The 11531-nt window shown below is 31.9% G+C and overlaps 1 long non-coding RNA gene and 1 pseudogene across 2 annotated transcripts; both read right to left on the bottom strand.

Moving 5' to 3' along the window:
* Window positions 1-2622: 2622 nt before the first annotated feature.
* On the bottom strand, window positions 2623-6261 carry LOC143578460 (uncharacterized). Its single transcript, XR_013143265.1, has 3 exons — window positions 6146-6261; window positions 3265-3904; window positions 2623-2697 (listed from the first exon to the last, which is right to left on the bottom strand). It is a non-coding gene; the product is annotated as an uncharacterized LOC143578460 (long non-coding RNA).
* A 2346-nt stretch (window positions 6262-8607) lies between these two features.
* Window positions 8608-11077, bottom strand: LOC143578459 (uncharacterized; annotated as a pseudogene). Its single transcript, XR_013143264.1, has 5 exons — window positions 11017-11077; window positions 10835-10930; window positions 10259-10361; window positions 10052-10188; window positions 8608-8899 (listed from the first exon to the last, which is right to left on the bottom strand). The product of XR_013143264.1 is annotated as an uncharacterized LOC143578459 (transcript).
* Window positions 11078-11531: the final 454 nt, after the last annotated feature.

Here is an 11531-nt window from a genome sequence, read left to right as displayed (position 1 = left end):
TCATATATTATGATTGAGTTACCGTATCTTATGATATGTGTCACATATCCAATAACCCAACAATTTTTTTATTAAATTTTTTTAAAGGTCATATAGCTCAAAAACTTCAAAAATCTATGGTTGGATAAAATGTAAATCAATCTCAAAATATCTGGTTCTATCATGAAAATATTTGGTTTTACAATAAATCATCAAAACTTTACTACCTAAGTTACTTCACAAGTAAGGTAACAAAACACAAGTCTATATACTAGTTAAAATTTGTAGAAATAATACGGTATTGTGGAAGTGTTTCTCTTAAGAAGAAGCATGGACTGGTGGTGGCATCAAAGTCTTGTATTATAAGAAAAATATTATGATGTGACACATGACTTTAGTGTGTCTCGTTTTCAACTTTCAAGACTTCGTAGTTCAGTCCCACTTTGGATGGTGTATCCCGTATCCTATTGTGACTGGTGAATTTAGCCCTGGTTCATAGAAACAATCAATTATGTATGTGAGAACATTCTCAGTTATGTCATATAATCATGTGGGTAAGTTTTGTAAATTATATGTATGATTATGAGTAACCATGAGTAGATGAAAAATATTATACACGCAACTTAATTAATTTGGGGTTATAACATTCACACCGTATAATTATTTAATATTTTTTTGAAAAAAATGGTTGTGAGTAAAAGAGAGTGTATTATATAATAAATAAAGGTTTCTCAATATCACATGCATCACACTTTTCTCACCTCTCTCTTATTAAATATATTTTTCTTTTTTATTAATAGTTTTATATTTAACTTTTTTTTCTTTTTAATCTATTATTTTTCATTTTAATAATTATTTTTTTATTCAAAGATTTTACTATTAACATGAATATATTATTTAGTTTTATATAAATATATTGTATTAGTTATTAATAGTAAGTTGTTATAAGTAATAATTTTTCACGTTGATTTAGATAAAATAATTAATTTCAAAATTCAAAAAGGAAATTTTCATTTTAATGTTTGTTTTACAATTAAGATTAATAAAAGCTAAGGCTAATCATTATAAATGGTTAATTTATTTTTGAAACAACATTTTTTAACACATGGAAAGTTATGTGTATCATTATCTAAAGTTGACAGCAAAAACAAAGTGAAACTTCTAATTTTGATATGGAGGTTAAAATTACAAATAAAATTACAAAGATTGTATACAAAATTATTTAGAGATTTACGAATTTTCAATAAATTTGTATTTTCGTATTGTGTAATGTGTAATTTATTCTATCATATTATCTTTATATCTTTTAAACATATTTTTTGTATTTCACATGATGTTATTATTTAAATAAATTTATTTATTCTAACCAGTGTCTACACAGATTTCTTAATTTCGTATGTCATCACATATGAGTGATCATAACAAAATTTTCTCATCTCTCTCTCATATTAAATATATATTTCTTTTTCTAATTAATAGTTTTATATTTTATTATTTTTTTTCATTTTAATCTACTATTTTCTCCTCTTATAGGTATTTCCTGGTTTAAAAAATTTAGTACCAACATAAAAATATTATTTTATTATATATAAATATATTGTATTAGTTGTTAATATTAGGGATGAGATTTTTTTCCCAAATACCGGATACCCGTAACCGTACATGTTCAGTGCCCGTACATGCACCAGTACGTGTCTATTGAGTACGGATATGGGTACCCAAATTTACTGAGTATAAATACGAGTACTTTCGGATACAAGTACGGGTATTACGGGTATTGATACCCATTTAGAATATGTAGGGGCTTTTATTAGGTTTCCAACACTCATGACTTAACATTGACATTTTTAAAACATAATATATATTATTTGAATAATTTTATTCTCAATCTATATGTATATATTCATATATTGTGTATTCGTATATTTTTATTTTATGTATTTGTAATTGTGTATATTATTAGATAACATGTATTAATTTTCTCTCTTTTTTTCTATAGAAATTGAGGAAACAATAAACAAAGAAAAGGAAAAGGGGAAATGGAAACATGACTAGCAAAGATTAAACGAATGTTGACTTTCTTTGTATAAATTAACTTTTTTTCAAATATTTTGATAATTTTTTTTGATACTTTGCATGTTTTGGTATTCATTACTTGATTTTGAATTGATTTTATATTATAGTTGATTTGTTTCATTTTTAGTTTTGGTATTATGTTTTGGTTGCGGTATTACGGTTTTGGTTGTGATATTACGGTTTTGGAATTATAGATAATTGATTGTCGGTACCGTACCGTTTGCGATACCTAGTTTAATGGAGATTTTTTTTAAAACAATAAAAAAAGGGGTACCAAAGTGAGTACCGTACCCAAAGTACATGTGCCTGTACCCGTACTCGTACCATATAATTCGGGTATGGGTACTTTTGGGTACATGTTGTAAGACCCTAACCCACTTATAACATTTGTAGGCGTAAACATGCGCTCGTTAGGACTTAAAAACCAGGTCTAATTAAAATTTTTGCGGGTGACGTGATAACATGACACGACATACATAACTAGTAACAAAATTTTACAAGTTTTATATTTATATGATACGAATACTACATTAGACTTCATCTTCTAAAATGAATTATTATAGCGGAAGCTTGTTCGGTTCGGTTGTGTTCAGTTCTTCAACAGCTTGACCATCAATCCAAGTCCTTCAATTAAGTTATAACCTGTCATGGAAATTTGCCATAACAATTAGTCATACATACTTTGCACCTACTTATAATAAACACAAGTATACTTAGCCCATTCATTAATACTTTCACTATCATTGTCTTTATACAATTATTCTTTTAAAACATTAAGAGGATCTAAGTGTTCTCACTTAGTATAATCCCTCTTTTGTCCTTCTTTTATATTTGCAATCAACAATTAGGATTTGCACATTCATACACAAAACCTTAGCCTTTACGACCCCATGAGTCGTTTATACAACAGTTTACCTATTCGGATTAATTTTACGAGTTAAATGGTTTTAAAATTACAGATTAAACCAACGAGTACGAACCCATTTCCCGTTTCCCTGCTATCTCGTTACCCTTTTTACACTACAACCATATTGTAGCCGGTAACTTCATGGTTCGTAAATCTAATCTTCACGAATCCGTTACCTTGTTGTTTGACTCTTTATGCTTTGGACGACCCGTTAATATCAAATGCACCCATATACCATTGCCTCGAGGGCGTTTTGGTCTTTTTCTTTAACATTAACCGACATCATGATTTAATTCACGTACCTGGCAAGGTCAAGGTTGTGACCCGTTACCAATACCTTGTAACTCCTTTTAGAGAACTCGACAATGCATTCTATTACCATCTTGCTTACCTGTAGGACAATACTCAACAGGACAAACATTATATATCAACTTCAAATGGTGATAGTTTCACCATTTGACATGTATGGCCCGTTCACGCATATACCCATTCCGGGTCACTCCTATTTATATCTTAATCTTACAACGGGTTATTACCAAAATAGTGATTTAACACCAATTTACCCATAATACCCCTTTATAACTTGGTCTATAAACCACACCCGATAACCATTAAAATCCTTGTCCCATATACTAGGATTATTAGTTTTCAATTCTCATTTGACCCTTTTGGGCCAATTTGAACCAAGACTCTGACATTAAAGATTACAACCCAATCCCGGGTTGTACCTTAATACCCCCAAACTACCCTTCTTGAGTTTTCTTAACATTTCATTCTTTTGTTAGTCATTTAAGCAATATTACAATTTGACAAGGAACTTTAGATTATAATTTGAAGTGAACAAAATCACTTACCTTTCTTTGCTGACTAGAACTCACATGCACTCCATTAGCTTGTTTGACCCGTTTCATCCAAGCCTCCACCTAGCTTGACAAGATCAAACTTTGTCCAATTTCGACAAGATTGTCGGGTTAGTCATTATATAACATGACCACATAATCCTATGGACTCATACATACCAATTGATTAAAACATTAGTTTTTTTTGTCAGTTTCACTTTTAAAAGTCAAACTTTGATTTTCAAAATACAATGTGTCGACTCCAAAGGGGCAGGGGTATGTCTTTAGCAGGTTAGGGTTTGCAATTCAGAAAGGGGTGGCGGCGCAGCTTGTTGCCCGCCTACCTGCTATGTTGATGTAATTTCTATGTTTCTATATAATGAAGATAAATCAATTCTTTGATTTTCAAAATAAAAAAAACTGCTCATAGGTATGTATATTTTCCTGTCATTACATACAATTGTGTAAATACTCATACAAACCATTTGCAAGTCCTTTAGACACTTTAAGTATGTCACATGAAGTGTTATTAGTTCTCTACAATCAATGCATCATGCCTAATGCAAGTATATGCAATCTTATGTGTTTACTCGATTACTAATATCTTTATTAATGTGCAGCGATTTCATATATCGCTCCTGTAATCAGCTATTTTGACCCATGCAACATCCGAACTGGTTCAACATGTTCAAAGATGGATCATAGAGAACTCAAATACCTTTTCAAGTATATAAAGAACACCCTCTAAATATTTTTCTATGATTTATATGATTTTTACAAAATCAGGACAGAAGCATAAATATTCCTAGTCAGCATGTTTTATATCCTGACTAGTCAGCATTTAGACTTTCATGATTAAATATGAATTGAAATAGACACATAGACCTTTCCAACGACATAAGGCCCGTCCTCTAACTCTTAACAACGAGTGAGATACACGCTCTGCATATTAACTATTTAAATCTGTCAAAAGTGACAGATTTCATACTATATTGCACAATTCAAGTTTCATGCGAGTATTTCATCAAACAATTGGTGTGCGATCAATAACCTAGTCTTAAACATAAGTGTTCTAAACATAAATCACCTTGTTACTCATCCAAATTCTATTATCCAACATCAACAAGTTTAAAACACACAATTTCATTTAGTCTAGCAATAATCTTAACAATTAAAGCTAGACTAATCATAATTCATACAAGTTATATGTGGTGATTCTAACACATATACATGCTTAATTTCATGTTATTCAACATAACTAGTTTTTTTTCTCAATATTAAGGTTATTCACAATTGAAGATATTTGAACATACCTTATGAAGAAACATTAATCGACCCCGGCTAATTACGGATAATCTGGGGGTTAAATAGATGTTTCCCACGAGGGTTAGGTCCGGCAAGATGGTTATTCTTCTGATGACCTGCAAAACAGACACCGTGAGCTCGTCACTGAGAAGGGGGGGTACCTCCTTGTGACCACTCTCCGGCGTGAGAATCAGACTAGATTGCACTTGAATATAAGTGTATATTAAGAGAAATAGCTAGAGAGAAGATGATGATACCGTTCCAAGGTGTTGGAGTATTTATAGCCGAATGTAGGTTTCCAAGCAGGTAACAGCCGGCTGAATAGTATTCCTGTTCTAGCAACTGTAGGCTACGCACGTGCCATGCTGATGGTTGGTGGTAGGCAGCGGCTGATAGTGACCAGGCCGGCTGTGTACTATTCCTTTTCCACCAACTGCAGGCTATGGACGTGCCCCGACAGGGGTTGGTGAGTAGGCAGCGGCTGATAGTGACTTTAAGTACTAGAGCGTGCTGCCCGTCGTACTGTTGTCAGTGAGCTGTCGCAGCTTTGGTCAGTTCTTTTGTCCATACCTTGGCAGGTACAGTACAAAAGATCCTCCAGTATCGTACGACTGGCTCATTTGGGCGGGAGAATTCCCGGCCTTGGGCGGGAGTATTCCCGGCTTGCTCATTCCCTCTTCAGGTGACATTACTGAATTATTTGAGAGTTAGTGCCTTGTTGCGTGTAGCCTTGCTGTGCAGGTAGCCTTCCCTGATGGCTAGTATTCGTAGCTGCGGGAACAGGCGGAGTACGTCACCATTGGGAGGCTTTTTCCTGCGGGAACAGCTTGCGTACTGCGCGTAAGGACGTCGCGTCTCTGAGCATGGTTGGTCCTGCGGATCCAGTTGGTCTTTGCGCAGACGTCCCTCAGGAGTCTTGCGAGTTCAACTGCGCAGACGTCTCTTCGAGGTGAGTCTTGCGGGTCCAACTGTGCAGACGTCCCTGTTTAAGGTGAGTCTTGCGGGTCCAACTGGGCTCTGCTGGGACCTACCTCTTCACCTTATGTTCACCAAGTTGAGATGAGCACAACCTTGCTCACATGCACGGTTTTATCACCCAATTTGCCATTCAATTTGAAGAATTTGAAGAATAAGGGTTTCTCCTCTTGTTCTTCTCCTGATGATCAATGCACACAAACACACCCAGTGTGTGTTTTAATTTAGTTTTTTCTTTTAAGGTTTCTACTTTTTAACTTGACAACTTCAACCCCCCATGATTAATAAGTTATCTAGTTTAAGACTTTTTGAAATATATAAATATTTCACCATTATTAACTTAAGTACTAACTATGTTGAATATTATCCTAGTTACGTGTTTCAAACTTTTCATGTTTCATACTCGACTCGATTAATATTTTGGGGAGTTACACATGTACATGTACGGGTATGGTCACGATCTCATCCCTAATTAATACTAAGTAATTAATACTAAGCTTTTATAAGTACTAAATTTTCACGTTGATTTGGATAAAATAATTAATTTCAAAATTTAAAGAAGTAAATTTCCACTTTATATTTATTTTATAGTGAATGTTAATAAAAACTAAGGCCTTAGATGTATTTTTATTATTATTATTTTTAATCAACATATTTTAACACATAGTCGGTTATGTGTTCCATTATATGAAGTTGAAACAAAAAAAAGTGAAACTACTAATTTTAATATGAAGGATAAAATTACAAATAAATTTACAAATATTGTATATAAATAAATATTTAAAGATTTACGAATTTCAACTTTTTAATTTCATATTCTGTATTGTATAGTTTATTCTATCATATATTATATATTTACATACGTTGAACATATTTTTTATATATCACAATGTGTTATTACTTAAATAAATTAATGTATTCAAACTCGTGTTATACACTGGTACCTAACCTAGTATAAAAATAAATGTATTATTCAGTTAAATAAGAAAGAGTTTTAGTCATTCTCATCTCTTCTTCTATCTCTAAATCCAAAATTACACTAAAATCACTATATTTTTTCTTTTTTCAATTAAATGATGTTGTCTATGTGTTTATCATTACATTTTCTCTTTACTTCACTCGTAATCACTTTCAAAATATATTAAAAAATTTATTGAGTGCTACAAGAAGTTTTCAAATATACAAATAACTGCATTTTCTTTCTCATCTACTCACAACACCCTAAATTATTCCCTATATAATTAATTAAACTCTCACCCACAAAAGATAGTCGATGAATTGTGAATGCTCTTGTATGGGTACGGATAGGAAATTATCTAAAACGAAGAAGAGGTTGAAAACATAACAAGAGCGGCGTAGTAAAATCCTAGAAGTGAGTTCAACCAAATCCACGAATAGCGATGATTATATGAATCACTTTTGCAATTGGCATAAATAGCCCCTCCAATCCTTTTGAGCAGCTTCAAGAGTCCTCCAACTTTAGTCTTCTTACAAAATTGGAACATAATACTTAAAAATAATAATAACATAAAATGTTTACAATTGGACTTTTAACATAATTCTTTTAACACTCCATTCAGAGAGAAAAACATATGAAATGAACCAAGTTTTGTACAAAAGAAAATTATTCATGTAATAGGGATGGCATAACTATAGTTTTAACTTTTAAGTCATCATTTCCTTGTAGAAAATTCTTTATATGTGATAAATTTGAAATCTAAATGAACTATATAACCATCTTTGTGATCCAACACATAGCCAATGTTGTTAGATTTCACATTCAATTTTAGAAGGTTATGATGACCTTAACATTAGCAAAAACCAATATAATATAATATAATATAATATAATATAATATAATATAATATAATATAATACAAGTAGGGGAGTTAATTTAAACTTTTCAATAAAATAACAATAGTTATAATATTATGTAATATTTATTTGTATCATGTCAAATAAAATCATTACAACATTTGAAATCATAGATCATATATTCAATCATATAATGAGTTATTAAATCTTATTATAGCATATCATATTATATCACACACAACAAACAAAACACAAGTGGTGTGATAGAGGATGAGTATTCACAAGCCGAATTCGGGCTTTAGATATGGAGATCGAATTCGGGCTTTAGATATAGAGATCGAAACAAGCCGAGCTCAAGCTTTATCTATGGACTAGATCATTGGTCACGTACTTGGTGTATTGGATGAATCATTGCCATTCGTAAATGGTTTACTTCTAACAAATGTTTCCAGTAGATAATCTTTATCCGGTTTTACAAACTTAACAATAAAATTATAATAAGATAAGTATTTTTGGAACTTCAACGGATAAACATACACAATAAGAAGAATGCTTTTGATATATATGGATGTTAAAAAATGAGAAACATTTTTCTTATATTCTAGGTGTGTTTGGATTTACATAATTAAAACTGAAATTTCTCTCCCTTAATTTTATGGACAAAATTTAAACATGGAAGTATAGACCTGAACAGAATGTATAAACGATAAAATAATTAAAAACATCATTACACGATGGATAAACCATTTCATTTAAATCAGCGCTCACTTTATAACGAAACCTACAAAAATATTCATGCGACAATGCCTGCAAGCTGATCTTAACTTCACTAACAATGTTAAAACATGTCTTGTTGAATGTTCGTTGCGGCTTACCATTAGAATGATGGCAAATGCAATAATAAAGAAAACTTGAGTTGATTAAAGATCAGGCATGCCCTTTCCAGTTTTAGCATCATATGTCTTCTCCTGCACTAGCTCGATCGGAGTATCCTTGGGACCCGCTGTTACCAAAACAAAAAATAAAAATTCAATAAAACTAGTAATAATCCGATTTTTTAATACAAATTGTTTACATGGGTCGTTTTAGGTTTTAACTTGGGAATTCATGATAGCCACTAAATAGTTCACTAGAAAGTTATTTAAAACTAGTCAACAAATGTGTGTACTTTTAACTTAAGATTTGGCTATTGAAAGAGATTGTTTTGATGCATTCTATACACAAAAAGAGATTGTTGTGTGCCAGAGAATATAAGGTAGAGTTTAAAATGCAATCCAGAAAACCAAAGACAAAACAGAAATTATGTTTCGGTTATCCTCTGTGCACATGTAGCTACTATAATCTACCTGTATTTAATAAACTGATTCAAAAAAAAGAGTTATGCATCATATAAACTTTGCTACTTTCAAGTTTTAAACCGTTTAACCTGTTTCCTTTTTAGCTTACATCTTTTTATTCTACGTCCTTGTTCCATTAGAGATAGAAGTCTACAACTAAACCCGAATTCACCCATTCATGGGTGCATGGGTCGAAATGGCCACGTGGTTCTAGAAACACAAGGCACGGGTGAGCATTATTCGGTCCAAACTCCAAATCCAACCCGCTAGAACCTGGATATAGTTTATTTTTTTATATTTTGCTTTTTTATATACTATTTAGTTTATTTAAGGTTTTTAAAAGTTCATTTAGTTTATAATAGTTTATAGACCAGCTACTCTATTTACAGGTATTTTATACTCTTGCATTTTGTTGTTTTAAAATTTAATAACTTACAAAATGTTACCTAAATTAATATATCGGAACTCTGGCTTACCCTGATAACCGAACCGAACCGAACCGAACTCAATCGAATAATAATCAGTTTCATCAGATAACAGAACCGGATAAATTGGTTGAATATGATTCGGCTAGACACATTTTTAATTCAGATCAGTTCGGTTTTCAGTCAGGGCCAAAAAAATTCAAAACCGAATAAACCGATGTCCGAACCGAAGAACACCCCTAGAACTTTTAATACTTAACTAGAACTTTTAATACTAAAATGCCACGTCTATGTGAAACTATCCCCTCGCGCCTTTTATTAAGAACCTAATCGTCTCACGCTTTTTAAAACCAAGAATAAAATTACACAAACATAAACATATAAAAACCGTACCGATTGTCGGTCGTGGAGTAGTCCTAATCTTCAAAATCTCGGGACGAGGGATAATCGACCCTGATGCCCCTATGCCTCGTGAAACTCTTACTTTAGTACCATCCTCCTGATACCTTATTCCAACTTTACAAGGTTGCCTGTAAATAAAACATATCAACAACCGTCTTACTAATAATGAAACCGTGCACTCGTTTAAACTAACCGTACCCTGTAACTGGATCAACAATTTGAACATTTGAGACATGAAGAGGAGCCTCTACTGTGAATATCCCGCCTTCGTGCCCTTGCCTTGTTTTATATGCTTCTTCACCTGCAAGCATGTTTTACTCCAAACACGTAAATATTAAAAAATACATATGCAGGGGCGCATTCTTTACAAAACTAATTTATGTAAAGAACTGCAAGAACCCCATAAAACACTTATACCTAGTGCATTGATGATTTTATGAATAGTGAGTAGGCACCTAGGTGGTTATGTTGTTACCTTCAACCAACATTTTTTTATAAAATTTTTATCATTTCTTTTAATTATAAGCTTAGTATTATAAAAAAGCTCACGAAACCACATATATGTAGCTCACGAAGTGACATATGTGCATCTTTCTAACAAGATACGGTTTTTTTACTTCTTTTTGTATATTGTTTAAAAAGAACGCAAAAATTAAAAGAACAAAAATTTATTGTTTAACAACGGTTTCTCGAAGTTTTCTCGTACATTTTAAGTTTTTTCATGATCTCTTCTATATATGTATATATAAAAAGTGTGATTGAGAGATGAATCACCAGGTTCTTTCCTTCAACAATAACGCGATTTTGAGAGCGAATGACACGTTTAATAGTGCCGGTTCCGCCCCTATCCTTGCCCCTAATTATCATCACCTGTAATATAATAAAAAGATTAATCTAAGTATCAGCTTAAAAATCTAATGAAAATGAAAAATTGATGTATTATATTATGTTTTTACATTATCTCCTCTTAAAATCTTCCAGTGATGTATGAGTTTTTTGAGCTGCTTTCCATCCCATTATGTATGTCTTACTCTGAAATCATTTTATCAAAATAATAATAATAATAATAATAATAATGAGATTAAGAATCGTAAATGAAAGCTAATGATAATGATACATGGAGAAGTAATTTGTGTGCAATTGAGACCTTAGAAGGAATAATCAAACATCTATATACAGATCTACATATACATACAACACATAGAAGAGATTAGTTAAGACTTTACCTTTGATTTGAGTCCGACTGAGTTGGAAGACAGGCGGAAGGCAGAGTGTTTGGCGACTGGGAAATTAGATTACTCACCTAGGGTTTCTTCACTACTTTCATTTTTCGGTTTTGTTTATTATTATTATTATTATTATTATTATTATTAAGGGTTGGTAACTTGGTAATTTTGTTAAACTAGTAAATAATTCAAAAGAATAATTTAAATTATTATCTAATTACCGTTTATAATTCATGCTAATAGTT

Source organism: Bidens hawaiensis, unplaced genomic scaffold (genome assembly GCF_021521415.1).
Source record: "Bidens hawaiensis isolate Kalapana, Puna unplaced genomic scaffold, B.hawaiensis_p1.1 tig00029273_1, whole genome shotgun sequence".
NCBI lineage: Eukaryota > Viridiplantae > Streptophyta > Magnoliopsida > Asterales > Asteraceae > Bidens > Bidens hawaiensis.
The sequence above is the reverse complement of the archived record's forward strand: the minus strand, read 5'-3'. Positions and strand labels throughout refer to the sequence as shown.